We start from the raw sequence: 19,717 nt of genomic DNA, 5'->3' as shown, positions 1-19,717 counted from the left end.
GACATCATTCACTGCTGATTACACAGGCCCGGAATCTGCTTACCTCTAGATTCCAGCTATTTTCAGACATTTTCTGCTAGCTTAAGTTATAGTTTGATTACTTGCATCAGAAAGCATTCACACTGATACAGAGATACATAACTGTCATCAAGAAATGTATGATCAAACTGTAATTAAAAAATTAAAAAGGGGGGAGGTAAAGGAGAATAAGGGGTTCAGATTTCCAGGCACAAAACAAATAAGTCATGGGATGTAACAGACATTACAGCATAGGGAATATAGTCAATAATATCGTGACAGCATGGTGCAGTGTCAGCTGGTTGCTGGACTTATCATGGTGATCACTTCTTTAGGTATATAAATGTTAAATAACTATGTGTACACCTAAAACTAATGTAGTATGTTAGCTATATTTTAATAAAAATATTTTTTTAAAAAGAAATGCATGACTGAAAAAGATATGAAAATCATTGAGCTATAGATACAGGTGATAATCCTAAGAGCGATCACACTAGGGAGTGTTTTCCGCATTCTACATGCATTCACTTATTTTATCTTCATGAGAACTCGAGATTGGTATCGTCATCATTGTCCCCAGAAGTAGAAACTGAATCATGTGAGTTAAGAAACTTGGCTAAGGTCACATAGCTGCTGAACCCAGGCAGCCTGGTTCCAGGGCCTGGATATACAGCCACTATGCTACACTGCCTCTCAGTAAATGCACGTACCACCTCCATATATAACATTTCTCCCAACCCAGGGTTTGTGTAAAGATTGGACAACACAGAGGCCATGCTATTAATCCTTGGCAAGAATCTGGAGGACAGCTATTCTGTGTTGCCAAGTGGTTGGCAGATGTACAACTTCGATAGTCACTGGAGCAGGGACATTAGCATAGCATAATGGTTCAAGGCAGGAGCTGGTATTCAGATAGCCCGAGGTGAATCCTGGATTGGCCACGTAACTACCTCTGGGATCTAATCTGCAGAAGCCTCATTTTCTGCAGCTATAAAAGGGAGGTGGTAATGCGTAGTATGCAAGGTTTGACAAGGATTAAATAAGATGGTGGTTAGAGAGAACGATCTTCTTATTGAAAGACCACAATTTAGGATGGATGGCCTCTGGCCCATGCATGAGCGTGTGGCGGGAAAGGCCTGGTGACTGATTTACAGAGTAGATTAGATGCAGGCGCTCGATTTACCTGAGGTTCCTGGAATAGGCAAATCATAAAGACAGAGCATAGACCAGACGTTACCAGGGGCTTGGGGGAGAGAAGAATAGGAAAGTGGTATTTAATAGGCACCATGTTTCTGTCTGAGATGATGAAAAAGTTCTGGAAATAGACAGTGGTGATGTTTACACAACATTGTGAATGTACTTAATGCCACTGAATTGTACACTTAAAAATGGTAAAACAAGTAAACTGTATGTTAGCAATATTTAATCAGTTTAAAAATGAAAAAAAAAGCAGGCACTTGTGATAGTTATTGGTTAAGGGACAGTAGAGATGATAACTGATTATGAACCATACGCAGAAACTCTGGCGTGAAAATTTAAAACCTCTAAAAATAATGAGATTATATTTTTAGAACAGTTGTTATACCTAAGATCTATTGGATCATAATTATTAGTTGCACAATAAAAAAGTCAAAGGAATCATGAGATAGAAAGGATATCAAAAGGTAATTGTTTTCATTGCCTTGCTGTTTGGAAAATGTATAGCGTGGGCTTGTTCTGAGGTGAAAGGGTTGTGACCTGCGCTTATTGTCAAGAGGCACAAAACTCACAAAGTCAAGTCCCCCATATAGATAGTGGTTTAGCTTTCCTCAGACACCTCACCCACTTCCCCTTGTCCTGACTGTGCATGTGGTTAAGTCTTAGCCTTAAAACGAAAAAGCATCTTTAAAAAAAGGCACATGACCCGTGACTAAAAGAAGAAAAAAATCTAGCTCTAAACTTTTAAAAGAAAGTGTATCTTTATAATAACAATAAAATCCTCCCAATCAAGCCTTTAAGAGGCAGACTGCATCCCTGTCTTTGCCAGGGACCCATAACTATCCTCAGCTAATCTGTCTCTGACAGATAAAGAGCTGCTATTTCGGTTCTTATGGCTCAATTTTAAACTTTATTCAGAGAAGTAGGGAGAGGGAGCCCTGGATGGGAATAAAGAATGAGTATTTGAGACTGGGGAAAGGGAAGAGGCAGATGGGATCACTGACTTATAGACTAGATGCTTCCAGGAAAAAAAAGAAAAGTAAGATCCACAGCTCTCAGATTTGTTCAGCGCTAGTTTAGACAAACCTCTGAGACTGCGGGTCACATCCAGGCCAGTCATCTACAGACTTCCACATCCACTCCAGTCGAGTTTTATTTGAGCTATACCATCCTGGAGCATTATTTTGAGGGGTAGAATTGGTGAGCAGCTGGCCCCCTTCTTAACAAAGAGAAAACAGGTGAGTTTTTCACTTGCTGTGGTAAGCACAAAGGTGAGAAACAAGAAAAAAGTGTCTATAAGAACTGTGAGTCCCCACCAATCGTCCCCAAGGAAGGCCATGAACTCTTCTGTGCAAAAAATCTTTAAAAATAAGTAGGCTATTTAAAGGCTCATGATGACTTCACTTTAGCTCTGTATTAGAGGTAGCTACATCTAAAGGGGCTTTTGAGCCCTAGGGTGCGGTGTGTCTACATGAAACTGATATTTGTGTTCAATGTGGACCTTGTTAGAAAGGAACTTTGGGGGGATGTCTGTCCAGCTCTCATAGCCCCTGGGGGACAGAGTCTCAGAGAGCAGTTTCCAGCCTCTCGACCTCACGTGAAAAGGTGCTAGCTTGGGTAGTAGATGGCCATCAGCTGTGACTAGTTGGCCATTAGCTGTAACCAGTTAGCCATTAGCCACTAATATAACTGCTGTGGCTAAGCTAGCAAGCGCAGATTGCAGCCAGCAAGTTCGTTGGTTGGCAGAGAAGTGGACGGCAGGTTGAGGATCGTGTGTCTCCTGCTTCCTGTATCTCCAACCCGGCCACCAGCGAGAGTATATGGGTATGACTCCCCTATCCATGGCTCCATTGGTGTTCCTTTTTGGCCTCACCATCTCCTGCGCTCTTGTGCGGGGAGCAGGAGCAGAGACCCTGCATGACAGCCCCTTTCTCTATGACCTGCCCTTTCTCCATGGTTGGGCAGAGGCAGCCATGTTTATACTATTTGGTCCTGTCCTCCTGACGACAGTTGACTGGATCCCTGACTCAATCAGGGCTAGTTAAGTTGTCACTCCCAGTGGTTCAGAATTGAGACGTAGAGTTTCTAGATTGGTTTAGTTTATTTGCTAGAAGCAATGTTCACTCAGAAGCCATGGAAACACCACCCTTCGTCATATATACGTGGAAAAGCAGAAAAAGTGGTCTGTTCAGGGATGAAGAGCTAAGGGTAGTCTGGTCCCTGTCATCCCTCTAGTCCTCAGTCCTAGTCCTTTTTAAAGGCCCACACTTGGGTTCTGTGAGCTATGTCATAATCTTTCCTATAAATCATGTTTACGTCTTAAGCTAGCCAGACTTCATTTCTGTTGCTTGCAACTAAAATAATTGTAAGTATTTTCAGCTTAAATGTGGGGCATGATATCTGTGTCTGTACAGAAGATTATTAGACTAAGAATGTGGTATGGATCGTCTCTGTTTGCTATCTCAGGAGTATCTCCTATGCCAGGGGTATCTGAGGCAGAGATGCTCCGATGTCCTTTCAGTGGGGTCCACTTACTATTGTCTTTAGATCCCATCTAGATGGGAGAGTCACCAAAGGACACCATACTAGGAGTTACCTTGATTATTCTTTCCTCAGCCTCCCTCCCAATCATTCAATCCATCTCCAGATCTTTTTTATTCTACTTTGAAAATCTATCTCAAATCTATTCATTTATCTCTGTGTGCAGAGTGGCTACCCTACTGTAAGCATCAGTATCTTCTGTTTGGATCACTGCAACGGCCTCCTAGCTGGCCTGTGGTCTTGTTGCATCCACTATCCACTCCCCTCCCCACCCAACATTTTATCCACATGGAAGCTAGATTGATCTTTTTGAAGTATAAATCAGATCATGCCACTCTCTTGCTCCAAACATCCCATATTAGGATGCAGGCTAAACTGATATAACAGAAACCAAAAATACAATGGCTCAAGCAAAGGAAGTGAGCTGGTTATGGGCAGGTAGGTAGCCAAGCTGCATATAGTCATTCAGGGACCCCATATTTCTGCTCTCTTATTGCTCACCATAGCAGAAGGTGTTGCCCTCATGTGCCAAAATCAAAGCTGGCTCTATAGCTATATTAATGTTCCAGTCCCTGGAATGGGGGAAAGAGAGAGGGGACAGTAACACCCAATCATTTCAAGAGCAAGGCCCAGAAGTTGGACACATAACTTACACATACATCCCATTGACAAGAACTTAATCACATGGCTCCATATTTATGCAAAGACAACTGGAAAATGTAATTTCAAATTGGCTGGCATTTGCTGGCTATAACTCAAGGTTTCGAGGACTAAAAAGAAGGGGAGAATAGATATGGGGGACAACCACTAGTCTCTTCTATACCTCGAATGGCTGCCCGTGCTTGCAGAATGAAATCCAAATCTCCTACCATGGCCTCTGAGGTGGTCTGGCACCTGGCGCCCTCTCCTGCCAGTCTCCCCCCTTGTTCACTTGGCTGCATCAACACCTCACTTCTTTCTGCTCCTGGGACATGCCAAGCATGTTTGTGCCCTAAGGTATTTACACTTTCTGTTCCTTCTAGTTGAAAGCTCAGGAGTCAGATTCCCCAGGTCTGTCTACTGTTCATTCTTTGGGTTTCAGCTCAAATGTTATCTCCTTCCAGAAGCTTTCATCGCTCACTCTATCTGAACTGTCCAGTGGTCTACCTTTCCCCACTGTCTATCACAGTTCTCTGTTCTGTTTACTATCATTTTTTACCTCTCTGAATTTATCTTATCTCTTTGTTTGCTTTCTTGTTTGCTTATTTATCACCTATCTCACCCTATACCACACCCTAGAATTGGAACTTCCACAAAGCAGGGACCTTGCCTGACGTCTTTACCACCCAGACCTGTACAGAGGATGCTTCCTGGTACATGGTACAGACTCAAATATTTGCTGAGCGAATCAGTGGTCACCCTAGTATCGGGTACCAGCATTCCTAAATTAAAACACTTCTCTTAAATTTCAGGAGTAGTCTAATGCCCTGTCCTCTGCCTCCTGAGGTTGTCCCATCTGGTTAGACACATGGCCTTTCTGCAATGGGTCCTGGTTTCCTAGTCTGTGGAAGCTCCGTGTCATTTGTACTATAACCTCATCTCCCGCTGGGTCAATACAATCTGTTTTCCATTTCCGAGAAGGGTATAAAACTGGCCTGCTATTTATATCCCTGGAGACTTGGAGAATGAATGAATTACCTGAAATAGGGAATAATTTGTTATAGCTTATTTAATCATGTGCAGGATGACTTTCAAACTGACTTTAATTAATGGATCTTCCAAACAATGCCCTCTTCCACCCCCCACACAGCCCTTCACCACCTCATCCCCTGTGCACGTGGGGGAAGGTTAAGGGTATAGTATTTATAACAAGAAAGTCTGAGCATTAGAATTCCCAGAGAGTTACACAGGATGATAGCCTAGCCCGTAATAATAATGCTAAATGTTATTTATATGTGATTTCTCTGCCAAAGTCATCTAGGTGGCTCCCAAAAGGACTATGCAGCAAAAATTCCACTGTCAGTATGTGCCAAAAGTCTTAATAAGTAAGGTTCAGGGGGTTTTAATTAAAAAGAGCTCATTTGGTAGCCTTTCTCCAGTCGGAATAAAGTCTGTTTCAGAGAAGTGTGCTGCAGTCGTCAACCCCGGGCCAGGGTCATCATCCCGGAACATTCCTTGAGGCCCATTTATCTGAGGAAGGCAGACTCCTATGCCCATCCCAAGACATTTCTCTGCTCCGAGTGGAATTCCATCATCAGAGCCCCCTGTCAGCTACTGTACAGGCAGGGAAGTAAAGACCCTGAACACTGGACAGAGCCATGCAAGGCGTGTTACTTTTCAAACTGCTTAATGTAGCATTAAGCAAAGAAGATTTCTCTGGATCATGGGTAAGTGTGGCTGTCAGTATAACTGTCACCACTGAGTGAATTGGAACATCAGAAAGAGCGTTTTTAAAATCCAGTAATCATTTTTATCCATTACTTTACAAATACGTTTCTACTTACTGATTCCTATGGGAATAAAAATGCCATAAGGAAAAGGAAAAAAAGCTCTTTTTTCATTCCAGTCATAGTGGAGGGTAAGCATGCCAGGGGCCCAGGAGAGCTATTCATGTTTCCATCTCCATCTTAGACTTGCAGTCTGATGTCTGGTGGGGCCTAGGTCTCATCAGCAAGACATGGCAGGTACTTTTCAGTGGGTCCCTGAAGGGCAGCCAGACCACTGGGTCAGAAGTAGAATCTATGTGTTACCTGCCAGGTCTGGTGGACCAGACCACTGGCGTTTGCAGGCTCTGCATGTTAAACTGTTGACCTGGTGCCCTGCAGATTTCCAGGGAGTCCGTTTCTGCTCGGAGAAAACAGCTCTGATTGGCAATAGCAGCTAATGAATTCTTACTTGGAGGCAAACATTGACTTCACCTTTGAGCCCCAAGGAGCCTTGGGAAAGCACAGGCTACTCAGAGCTTTTTGAGGAATTTCACCTTAAAGCTGAGGATTTGGGGAAAATCTCATCAGTGGGAGAGGAAAGGTCGGCATCCTACAGGCAGTGGACTTCACAGGTGGTGGGGTCCAGCCACGTGCCCCCTCAAGCAGGTAAATGCCTGAACCAGCTGCTAATCTGTTTAAAGGAATTTCTCACACTGAGGTTTCATGTGACCTTACAGAGCACTTGATGTTAGAGTCAGGAAATGGGGTGGGCTTGTGACTCTCTCCCCTCCTTTTACAGAGGTGGCGGCCAAGAGTCCGGCTGGTGCCAAGGTCACCGAGCTCGTTAACAGCACAGCTCAAGTGTTTCCTGGACAGAAATTTCAAGGACCACGTTTGGTGACACGACAGATAAATATAGCCCAGCATTTTGTCATGAAATCGATCAGGAGCTCTGAAAACCAGCAGCAGAGGCAGCTCCACAAGAAGCATAAGAATGTCCCGCACACCTGCTGGGGAAGGTAAGGGCGGGAGCATCCCTCAGCTCCCGCAAGGAGCCCCTGCTGCAGGACCAGTGCCCTCCTGGCCACCGTGTCCTGGCATGGACTTCCAAGCATGGACGGGAAGGCCGATGGCCCCACAAGGAATGAAAAGCGATGCCAGGTGTAGATGGTGGGCTGATCAGAGACGACAGTGCTGCCACTGTTCCAGCACCACAGCAGCCAGATGTTCAGAAACGGAAGAGGGCAATAAAGAGGCAGAGCTGAGGGCATGAAAATCTGCCTCAGTCACAGTGGTCAGAGGGGCTTGCTCAGAACTCTAGATTTTGTCACTTGGTAGGTTTACAGTCCTTTGGTTCTGAGGGTTTATATCATGCGTGCGTATATTTCTGGTTAATACCTTAATTGAGCAAGCATTTCCTGGGAATCAATTCTGTCTAAGGCTCTAGGCTAGACTGATGAGTAAGACAGAATTCCAGCCTGGCGGATCTCAGTGTCCAATGGAGGAAGCCAAAGTCAGCGAGATAATACCAGGTGAAACGTGTCGTGGGAGTCGGTTTGAGGTGCTATGGAGTGACAGGAGGGATGGAGTACCTAAGCTGAATTGTAAGAATTGAGAAGTCTTCTACTTCTTAGGGATAAAGAATGGAGCTCTTGTGTTCTAAGCCAGGGGTTGGTTGGCAAACCTCTTCTGTAAAGGATAGTAAATATTTCAGGCATTGAAGGGCTTTATTATCTTTTTCAACTACTCTACTCTGCTGCTACAGTGCGACAGCAGATGGAGACAATACGTAAATGAATGGTTGTGGCTCATTTCTAATAAAACTTTATTTAGAAAAACAAGTATCAGATCAGATTGATCACAAGCCATAATTTGTCAACCCTGTTCTAACCCCTTGGTAGACAGAAAACCATTTCAAGCTCACAACTACCCTCTGCAGTAGGTACAGATGAGAGAATTTAGGCAACTCGCCCAAATGAATAGCGCCAGTAAGGGGCAGAAGAAGCATTTGAACTCAGGCCATCTGCCTTCAACATCAAAGCCCTTAACCACTCATGCTTCATTTATCCTGAAGATGTGCTTGCAAATCACCCTCAGAGCCTTTCCCCTTTCCTCCTTCTCTCTCTGCCCTTCTCCCTGTGTTCTTTGTCTTGATTTTTAATTTTTTTGTATACCCATATATGCTCAGCACAGCACCAGGCACTTTGGAGAAAATATCAGAAGACAGTAACACAGAACCCCTGTGTTCCATTGATTTATAAGTCTAACGAGGACACAGGACATAGACAGATGCAGAATAAGAAAGTACTGGAGGAGGTAGGAAGACTTCCTTCGCACCCTGGACGGCTCGTCTCAAATGGAGAGAGTCCATTTGGGTAATACTGCTGGCCTCTTCCCACCCAGTCTTCCCAGGAGAAGAGGGAGACTGTATTCTAATTGGAGAGCCACGAAGGAGAAACTAGGAACACAGAGCCAAGCTCCCTTTCTTTTCTCTTCCCCTCGAGAGCCAGGCTGCCCACAGAAGGCACCTGTTTTGCTCTGCTCCTCTGTGATATAAATTGTCAGGCTCTGCACCTTCCCCAGTGCTGCCTGCAACGGGACTGTGCTGTGAAATCTGCACGTCTAATAGCAAATTGATGAGCAGTGAAGATGCTGTTTGGATCTTCACAGACAAAGGCCCTTTCCTTTTGTCTGATTTCTCAGTTAGTTTGTAACTGAGGGCATGCAGGTATTGTTCATTGGGTCTGTTGAATCCCCCAACAGACAAAGCAAGACAAGAGAAGCGTCCTCTGCTTCACCTTCCCTTTTAAAAAGGACTGAGATTTCTGGGCTCTAGACAGTTCAGAAGAGGGAGAAGAGGTCACAGGGGCCTTAGGAGGAGGGCATGAGGAGTGGACACTGTAGGGATAGAGCCAGGAGTGCAGTTTCCAGGCTCTCGGCCTCATGTGGAAAGGTGCTGGCTCAGGTAGTAAATGGCCATCAACTGTGATTGGATGGCCATCTTTTGTGACTAGTTGGCCATCAGCTGTAACCAGTGAGCCATTGGCCGTTAATATATAACTGCTGTGGCTACGCTAGCAGAAAATGGGGGCTGGCAAGCGCGGATTGCAGTTAGCAGGGCAGATTGCAGAGAGGTGCACGGCAGGTTGTGGATAGTGTGGCTCCTGCTCCCTGTGTCTCCAACCCGGCCGCCAGCGAGAGTATAATGGTATGACTCCCCTCTCTATGGCTCCGCGGGTGTTCCTTTTTGGCCTCACCATGTCCTGCGTTCCTATGTGGGGAGCGGGACCAGAGACCCCGCATGATGTCCTGCATGACAGACGCCTTCCCTACGGAGATGGCCAAGTCTTCGGGGATGAATACGGTTTGAGCATGCTTCGCTTTATACACACATGGGTTGCTACTTGGAATCAGGACCTGGGGGCTCCTGCACTTGGAAATGTTTTTCCCTAGGACCTCTTGTGTGGGAAGAAGGAGGTCTGACCCAGAATCCTGTGTGGGACACAAAGGATAATTTCACATGTCTGGGACATCCATTGAATCATAGGAACTCAGAAGGAAGTGTAGAGATAATTGAGTCCAATTCTACAGCAGCTAATCCCAAGCACAGGCTGTCTCAGAATCACCTGGGGAGTTAAAAAAATAAAATACAAATGTTCAGTTGCCAACCCCTGGAGAGTCTGATTCAGTAGCTCTGGTGCAGGAGTAGGAGTGTGGGGTGTGTGTGTGGGGGTGTATTTCAACAACCTTCCTGGGTGATTAGGCAGAGACATTTGGTGTATCTGACAGGCGATGACCCAACATTCATTTCAACACAGCCAGTGATGGGAGCTCACCACCTCCCAAGACAGGCATCCCTAATACTGCATTTGAATGTGGTGCCCAATAGGTCCCATTGCCTGGATCTAACCAAAGTCCCTTTGAAGTGTTGGGTTCATGGAGTAATCTGCAAGGACCAAGCATGTATCTGTACCACGTGGCAGAGACACACTCATTCACCCCACAATGTCTCACAGTTCTTTACCTTTCATCCGAACACTCCGGTCATGTCTGCACGTTTGCATTTGCATTCAGCTCTGGTGATTCCAGGCTCACAACGGAATTGGCCACTAACTTCCAGGCTCCTGACTCAGTCCTAGTAGCTACCTTGACATCTCAGACAATGGCTTGATTGCTTTTTCTTCCTTTCATTCTTTCTCCTCTTCACTTTTACTGAGGTATAAGGGACGTACAGTAAACTTCACATAAGTGTACAATTTGATGAGTCTTGATATATGTATATATCCATGAAAGCATCACCACATTCAAGATAATGAGCATATATCCATCACTCCCAGCTGTTTCCTCCTGCCCCTCAGTCATCTCTCTCTTCCACCTCCCATCTCCAGGTGATCACTGAGCTTTCCACTTGACTGTTTTGTGACCAGGACATCTCACCTGGTCTTGTCCCAGGCTAGTCACCCTTTGGAAACTGATCCCATGTACCAGTGCATGAGGGTTTCAGCCTCAGACTTCCTCCGAATCCCACACCCTGACTTAGCTCCTCAGCTGGGGTTTGACCAGCCCAGGCTTTGCCCTCTAGATGATATTAGATGCATTTAACTCACCTGATACGTGATAATTCTTCAGTTAATACTTCACTTTGGGGGCGGACAGGTGGCTCAGCTGGTTAGAGCGTGAGCTCTGGGCAACAGGGCTGCCGGTTCCATTCCCACACGGGCCAGGGAGCTGCGCCCTCCACAACTAGAGTGAAGTCAATGAGCTGCCGCTGAGCTCCCTGGTGGCCAGATGGCTCAGTTGGTTGGAGCACGGGCTCTCAACCACAAGGTTGCTGGTTGGAGTGCAGGTTCTCAGCCACAAGGTTGCTTGTTGGATTCCTGCAGGGGATGGTGGGTTGCGCCCCCTGTGGGCTATGTGTGCCCACTGCAACTATTGAACACGGCACCTTGAGCTGAGCTGCCGCTGAGCTCCCAGATGGCTCGGTTGGTTGGAGCTCGGGCTCTCAGCCACCAGTTTATCGGGTTCCACTCCCGGTGACTGGACCTGTAGCTGAGCTGCGCCCTCCACAACTAAGATTGGTTGGAGCTGATGAGTCCTGGGAAAAACACACCACTGTTCCCCAATAGAAAGTCCTGGAAATACTGTTCCCCAATTAAGTCCGGTTCCCCTTAAATGGTGGTTTAAAAAACACATATAGTGGTTTAAATTTTTGATGACATATAAAGAATGGTTCCTTTAAAAATGAAACAGAATAAAAAGTATCTTGAGAGGACAGGAGGGAGGCTATCTGCAAGCCGCGATTCTCCCCCGTAAGAAGGTAACTTAGATGGTTCTTGGGGATGGCCACATTCTATTTGGATCCCTAATTTTGGGTTAGTAGCCAAGTCTCTCTATGAAGGCCTGAAAGGGAAGAATGATGAATCATTTGAATGGAGCTCAGAATGTGAAAGGGCTTTTTGGGAACTCAAGTGACAGCTGACTCAATTCCCAGCCTTGGGTCCCCTGGATTTAACAAAGACTTGATTTCTATTATATGTACATGAGAGACAGGGACTAGCACTTGGGGTCTTAACTCCGAAGCTTAGACCTCTGACCTGGGTCATTGCTTATTTTTCTAAACAATTAGATCAGACAGCCAAAGGATGGCCTCCTTGCCTTAGAGCGGTTGCTACTATAGTCACCCTCTTAGAAGAGAGAGAAAATTTGACTTTTGGACAACCTGTAGCCATCTGGACCTCACACCAGGTTCAATCTCTGATAAACTCCAAGGGGACAGAATGATTGTCGCCTGGGAGATCAATCCAGGCCATGCTCCTAAACAACCCAGTTGTCACCATAAAAACACGCCACATTTTAAACCCAGCCACTCTATTCCCAATTGAGCTGGGGGATCTGGAACATAACTGCATAGAAAATACAAATACAACATACTTCATCTGGGCAGACCTAGAAAGTGAACCCCTTCAAATATGGAAGAAGAATGGTTTGCCAAACTAAGCAGATAAAAGACTAGCAACTGTCACCCTAAATGAAATGATAGTAGAGGCCCTGCCCCCTGGGACCACCACTCAAAAGGCTGAGTTAATAGCCCTCACTAGGCCCTAGAATTGGGAAAAGGAAAGACCCTGAACATCCCGGAATGCTTTTCTCCATTCTACATGCCCATGGGACCATCTGGAAGGAGAAAGGCATGTTAACTGCAGGGGGTGGGGACAGGTTAGACATGTTCTTATCATACTCAAACTCTTACAAGCTGTTCAGCTTCCCCAAGAGGTCACTGTTATCCAATGTAAGGGACATCAAAAGAGAAATGCTAAAGTAATAAAGGGAAATAATAAGGTGGTCAAAAGAGCTGCTCAAAACCAAGTTATTCAGTAATTGCCCCTTTTAGCTGGAAAGGCTAACGCATCAAATTATTCCCCAGTACATACAGAGGTGGAATTCAATAAGGTAGAAAGATGGGGCTTCCAATGGGACCCTATCAGTTGTGGGTGGCTAACCAACCAATATGGGCAATACTTCTTTGCTAAAACTACAGCTCTATATGCAATCAGGGAGGCCCATCAAGACCCCATTAGGGGAAGGAAGCTTTATATTATTGGCTAATACACACCATGGCAATTGCAGGTTTATGAGCTCTAATTGACCAGGTTATAAAAGCTTGCCCAGCCTGTAATGCCAATAGCCCAACACTTGGCCCCCACAATTTCAGGGATGAGGCACAATCAAATGAGGGGAACAAAACCTGGGGAGGACTGGCAAGTGAACTTCACTGTCATGCCTAGAGCACCAGGTAACTTCAGATACCTCCTAGCACTAGTTGACACCTCTCTGGTTGTGCAGAAGCCTTCCTCACCAGGAATGAGACACCAACAGAAGTGACAAAGGCCCTAATGAAGGAAATGATTCCTAGGTTTGGGCTCCCAAAATCTTTACAGAGTGACAGTGGCCCAGCATTTAACTCTCAGATTACAAAAGGTGTTACCAAAGCCTCAAGAGTCAAACGGGTATTGCACTCAGCTTGGAGATTTCAACCGTTAGGGAAGGTGGAAAGAGCTAATCAGACCCTTGAGAGAACTTTATCCAATTAATGCCAGGAAACACAAACTATTGGGTAAGGCTCCTTCCAGTGGCCTTACTGTGTATATGCCTAGTTCCAAAAGAAAAGTTAAAATTGAGTGCATTTAAGTTAATGTATAGATTGCCAATTTCCTAGAACCTGGAACAGAGACCACTCAACCTCCATGAGCTAGAGCAAGTTAAATGTGTCCTCCAAATAAAGGCCGTGAAGGCCTTTATGGCCTATGGAAATCAGGGACTACCAGCTCCCACAGATTTAACCCTTCATCCCTTCCAACCTAGAGACTGGGTGTATCTCAAGACATGGAAATAGGGAGTCCTCAGGACCAGCTCACCCCAAAATGAAAGAGACCCTCTGTGGGGACAGAGCCAGGAGTGCAGTTTCCAGGCTCTCAGCCTCACGTGGAAAGGTGCTGGCTCAGGTAGTAAATGGCCATCAACTGTGACTGGATGGCCATCAGCTGTGACTAGTTGGCTGTCAGCTGTAACAAGTGAGCCATTGGCCACTAATATAACTGCTGTGGCTATGCTAGCAGAAAATGGGGGCTAGCAAGAAGATGGTGGCTGGCAAGCGCCAATTGCAGTTAGCAGGGCGGAGTGCGGGTTGCGGATTACGGAGAGGTGGACAGCAGGTTGCAGATAGTGTGGCTCCTGCTTCCTGTGCCTCCAACCCAGCCGCCAGCGAGAAGATAGTGGTATGACTCCCTATCTATGGCTCCGTGGGTGTTCCTTTTTGGCCTCACCATATCCTGCGTTCTTGTGTGGGGAGCGGGACTAGAGAACCCGCATGACACCCCGGCGTGACACGTGGCGCAGGGAGCAGGGTACGGTGCCGACCAAAGCTCTCCGAAGGGCTGTGGAGCAGTTTGTGCGTATGAACACTCAGTCTCAGGAAGGCCGGGAAGAGCAGCCGCTGGAGAGCTGGACCCCCGTGGAGGGGTGGAAAGATGTGTATGGATGGTACCCTAATCAGCACACGCCGGAGAAGGTGAAGGTCATTGCGGCCCTGTGGGCTTGGAAGTTCTTGCTGAGGAAGCCCGGATGCGGGACTTGTCCCAGGAGGAAACGCTTGCTGAGTCCTCCATGGGAAATGGGGATGAGGTCAAGGTCGTCCCTCACCCCCAGGACAGCCCTGGCGAATGACTATGGACTATGGGGAATTGCCTTCCATCCCTGATTTGATGGACCGCTTGGCTCTTTGCTTGGGAATGTACCAAGTGATCATTTCTCAGGGATCTTATTTTGTCATTAGATTCATAACAGTAGAGGATATAAAGACAATAGAGATTGCACCTTTAAATATGCACCCTATGTACTCATTTTCTACTTGTTCTTTCCTGATAAAAGTTACATACAAGGGCCCAAATACAAAAGCCCAACTATCCAGGCCTGCTGGTGGCTCAGCTGGTTGGAGCTCTGGGCTCCTAATGTTGAGGTTGCCGGTTCGATTCCCACATGGGCCAGTAAGCTATGTGAGTTTGCACCAATTTATTATTGCTTTTCTCAGTAAACATTATTTCCATAATTTACCATTTACAGAATGCTTTCACAATCATTTCTTAGTGATCCTATTTTGTCATTAGATTCATAACAGTAAAGGATATAAAGACAACAGAGGTCTCACCTTTAAGTATGTGCCCTACGTACTCAGTTTCTACGTGTTCTTTCATGATAAAGGTTAAAAAAAAAAGGGCCCAAGTATCTGGGCCGGCCGGTGGCTCAGGTGGTTGGAGCTCTGTGCTCCTAATGCCGGGGTTGTGGGTTCGAGTCCCATACCGTTTGCACCAGCTTATTATTGTTGCTCTCAGTAAACGTTATTTCCATAATTTACCATTCACAGAATGCTTTCACAATCGTTTCTCAGTGATCCTATTTTATCATTAGATTCACAACAGTAGAGGGTATAAAGACAACAGAGGTTGCACATTTAAATAAGCGCCCTATGTTCTCATTTTCTACTTGTTCTTTCATGATAAAAGTTAAGAAAAAAAGGACCCAAGTATCCGGGCGGGCCTGTGGCTCAGTGGTTGGAGCTCCGGCTCCTAATGCCGAGGCCGCCGGTTCGATTCCCACAGGGCCAGTGAGCTGCGTGAGCTGCCGGGGAGCTGTGAGCTACCGTGTGCTGCCACGAGTGGCCCAGCAGCCAGTGTGTGCCGCTGCGTATGCAGCTGAGCGGCTGCTGAGTGCTACCGTGCGCCAGCCATGAGTGGCCGGCAACCCGTGCGGCCACAGCCATCATTGTGCTACTGTGTGTTTCCAGGGCTGCCGTGTGCTGCCCTGAGTGGCCGGCAGCCAGCCCGGCAGCCATCTTGCGCGGTGCTGGGCGGCTGCTGTGCTACCCTGGGCGGCCATTGGGCGGCAGCGTGGGCCTGTGGCAGGCTGGTGGCTTTCATCTTTGGGAGCAAGTTCGAAATGGGTGGGCGGAGGGAGGCAGGGAGGCAGAAAGGGGAAAAAAAGAAAACTTTTGTTGGAATTGCCTTTAAAGAATTACTTTCTCATTTGGGGAGCAAGTTCGAAGTTGAGAATCTTATGAAACTTAGAAATTGTTTTTGAGATCAGTTACAAAAGTGGATTAGACCATGATGGCATTGTTTAAATAGGGACATATACTGATGATATGCCTATTTGGGGAAGTAAATGTAACTTGTTACATTAAGTGAGGGGTTATTTAAATACCTTCAAGCAAATTACTCGGGCATATATAACGAAATAATGAAAAAAATAAGTGTCCCACATTGCAGGTGAAAATAAAAAAAAAATAACTTCATTGCAGAAAACAAAAGAGAAGCTTCTCTTATTGAAGGAGGGGATCGGGATGGGGGCTGTTTTTTTCTTTTTATGTGTCTTGAGGTGTCCATTAAGTTATATCTGCTAAAGCCTAGGGCTTCCCTGACACATTTAATAATAGAAAAGTGACTAGGTTTGACTTCACGCAGACCTGGATTTAATAGACCACATACAAACAAGTTACCTAATCTCTCCAAGTCTCAGTTTTCTCACCTAGAAAGTTATTGAATTAAGAGGATTAAATGCGATAACGCAAGGAATGCACTTAAGCCTGTGGGCTGCATGCGCCCCCCTACAACTAAGGTTGAACATGGCACCTTGAGCTGAGCTCCCGGATGGCTCAGTTGTTTGGAGGACGTTCTATTCTCTGTGACTGGACCTGCAGCTGCGCCCTCCACAGCTAAGATTGAAAGGACAACTTGACTTGGGTGTTGCTGAGGAGTCCTGGGAAAAACCCACTACTGTTCCCCAATAGAAAGTCCTGGAAATACACACTGTTCCCCAATAAAGTCCTGTTCCCCTTCCCCAATAAAAGCTTTTAAAAAAAAAAGACTTCACTGTGGGTGGCTAGTGCGTTACTAATCATAACTACCAATTATAGACTAACTATTCTGCACCAGAAATTGAATTATATAATAATAATAATTATTAATTTCTCTCTGTGACCCTCAAACTAGCTGTCTGAGGGACGCCCTCATTTTTCCATGCTGCCTCTGAGGGGCTATCAGGACTGACTTAGTCAAATGCCTTGCTGAAATCAAGATTTGTCTACAGATTCTTCTGTTACAACAATTTGAAATCCTATCAATACCAGATTTTTTTTCTTCTGAAACACACTAATTCCCTCGTTAGAAACTTTCCTGGTGCAGTGTTTGTACCCAAGATAAAATAAAGGCTTCTCTAGCTTCAAGAGTCACTCACAATACACTATTATTCTGTATTGATCTTGTTTCCAGTAGACAAGTAATTTAGATATTTCATAGGCCATCTGTATTTCCCATAAATATTGCTTGACTGCTGTAAAAGCCTCTGGACATGGCTGATTTCCAAACTGATCAGAAAGATGGCTCTGTTCGCCTTGGCAGAGGATGTGAAAGGCAGGAGAGCTCCTTCTAATCCCACAATGACGAGTGAGGCAAATTCTCTTGTTCGAAATTTATTTACATCAGCCGTGAATCTGTGAAACATTTGATATGACTTGAACATTTTCTTCTCATGAAAGGTGATTTTCCTGGGTAAAATGGAACTAGAACATTACAGAACTACTAGGATTTTTTTTTTAATAGTAGCAAAGATGTTATCTAAATTACACTCTACCCCCGGATGTAGAACAATACACATTAGATCTACATTAACGATTTGGAAAGTATCCACAGTGACAACAGCAAAACACATTTCGTTTAAGATGCATGAAGCCAGTTTGTTCAGGGTCGTAGGCATAAACCGTAAGTGAATGTAGCATCACATCATTGTAGAACCCCCCACACCTCTCCCACCCACTGGGACAGGAAATGACTAGCCTGTCACCGATCTCCAGGATGTTCCCATTAGGCCCTGTGCACAGCCCAGTCTGCTTCTGCTCTGTCTTAAGGGAGTTACTGCTTCCCTGTCAGTGGTACATATCAACTTGGTTTCCCATAGTTGTTTTCAGATAAAGCTCCTTCTGATGCTCATTCATTAATTCAATAAATATGTATTGAGCACTTAACTATATTTTAGATGCTTGCTATGCAACAGTAAACAAAACAGGAAAAATTCATGGAGATTATATTCTAGTAAGGAGACAGACAGTAAATAAGATAAATCAGTGAATATATTTGGTGTGGTATATGGTGATACGTGCTGAGATGAAAAATAAAGGGAAGGGAAAGGAAGGGGTATGTGCTGTGTGTGTGTGTGTGTGTGTGTTGGGCTTACAATTTTAGAAAGTGAGTTTCTCTGAACACAGTGTTTAAAACTAACACCTATGTGCTTTTACTTCATTGGTGAGAAAATTCTAGGGAAGCAAGAGTGATGGACAGGAGTGGTGAGGCAGGAAAGGCATGAGAATCAATGCAAGGATGTGTTTTGTGGAAGTCAAGTGCAACCAATCGCTGCATCTCACAGCGACTTTTGAGAGGCCGTAAGAACCATTATGTCTTAGGGCATCTGTCTGAAGGGAGGAAAGGAAAAGGATTGGACTGTGGGCTCCTGCCTCCCTTTGGGGCATTAACCTCACCACAATTCTGGTTGCACACATGTGGGCAGCAAGCAGGTCGTGTGGCGTCTGCTACCTCATACAGGTAGGAAGCTCAGGTAGGAGAAGTCAAGAGCATCTGAGGTACTGCATACGAAGTGTCTCATGCAGAAAGAGTGGCCAGGGCTGGGAGGCCCCTCAAAAAGGCGACATTTGAGTCAAGTCCTGAAGCTATGTGATTACTGGGGAGAAGAGCGTTTCAGGCAGACAGAATCCGTGCAAAGGTGTTCAAGTGGGGAGTAGGTAGTATGTTCGCAGGACCAGGAGCCCAGGGCAGTTGCAGTGGTAGGACGGGGAAGCAGATGGTAGGAGAGGAGGGGGGAGAGGTAGCTGGTGGTCAGCTCTCACGGGGGTAGAGGTCTTAGAAGGATTGGGGTTTTCATGTAAGACAGTGAGGTGCCTGCAGAGGTCTGGCAAGATCTGACTTACCTTCAAAAGGATCAGACTCTGATGCTCCTCTGTGGAGAGTAGACTCAGGCCAGGGTAGAAGCAGGGCGAGCACTCAGGAGGCTACTGCAGCTCCGTCAAGGCAGCACGCAGGTGGTGACGGGGGCTGCATTCGGGATACACTTGGAAGGATGTTTGGTGGATTAGATACATGCTCATATATATTTAGGACAGGAGGGGAAAAGAAGAGTCAGAGATGCTTTCAGGGTTTCTATTCTGAGCAACTAGGAGAATGAACTTGCCACTTACTGAAATGAGGAAGACGGTGAAAAGAAGTAGGTTCCGGGCAGACTAGCAGGAGCTCAGCTTTGGCCATGTAACGTTTCAGAGAGCGAGCAGGCAGCGGGACAGTGGAGAGGATAGACCAGAGATGTGACTTTGGGAGCAGAGAGAGCCCATTGCAAGCCCCTATTGTGGATAAGATCGTCCGGAGGATGAATGGAGAGAGGAAAGCAGAGAGGTCTGAGCCCTGAGCTTAGAGGTGTTCAGAGGTTGGGAGGAAAGAACCAGCAAGAAGATGGAGGAGTGGCCAGAGAGACAGAGGGAGAAGCAGCGGGTGCAGGAGCTGAGGAGCCAAGTAAAGACAAGACTTCAGATGTTTGAACTGCAGAAGGCTGCGCCCTTCATCTGTGGGCACCTCTGAAGGTCAGAGCTACCCTGAGCTGCCTCTTCATTTCCTTATCAGTAAAAACAGTAACATCTTGTTTTCAAAGGTTGTTGTTAAAAGATTCCACCGAGAGCCTCACTAAGTGTTACACACAAAAGGGGCTTCATGCCACGTTAGCGGCCTCAGTGACGTCGGTGCTCAATGTGAATCTGGTCCTTTCTCCTCTTCCTTTTTCTATCTTTCTCATTCTTTTTGTGCCTCCTTTCCTCCTTCTCTCCCTTCCCTTTTTTTTTTTTTGGGGGGGGGGGAAGAAGAACCTGGAGGACGGAGTTATGCTTCAGAGAGTATTACCTCTGGTATGTATCACAGGATGTTCAATGTGGCTTCCTGAGTTTCCAG

General features: G+C 45.9%; 1 long non-coding RNA gene across 1 annotated transcript in view; it reads left to right on the top strand.

Annotated features, from left to right (window-relative positions):
• LOC109442509 (uncharacterized) overlaps nt 1-19,717 on the top strand; it is a 143,393-nt gene that overhangs the window by 111,498 nt on the left and 12,178 nt on the right. The window contains exon 6 of the long non-coding RNA XR_016019070.1: nt 6,961-7,180. This is a non-coding gene — a long non-coding RNA (uncharacterized LOC109442509). The remainder of the gene's footprint in view (nt 1-6,960; nt 7,181-19,717) is intronic.

Source organism: Rhinolophus sinicus, chromosome 15 (assembly GCF_057876585.1).
Source record: "Rhinolophus sinicus isolate RSI-liver-muscle chromosome 15, RSI-T2T, whole genome shotgun sequence".
Taxonomy (NCBI): Eukaryota; Metazoa; Chordata; class Mammalia; order Chiroptera; family Rhinolophidae; genus Rhinolophus; species Rhinolophus sinicus.
This window is presented reverse-complemented; position numbering and strand designations above follow the sequence as displayed.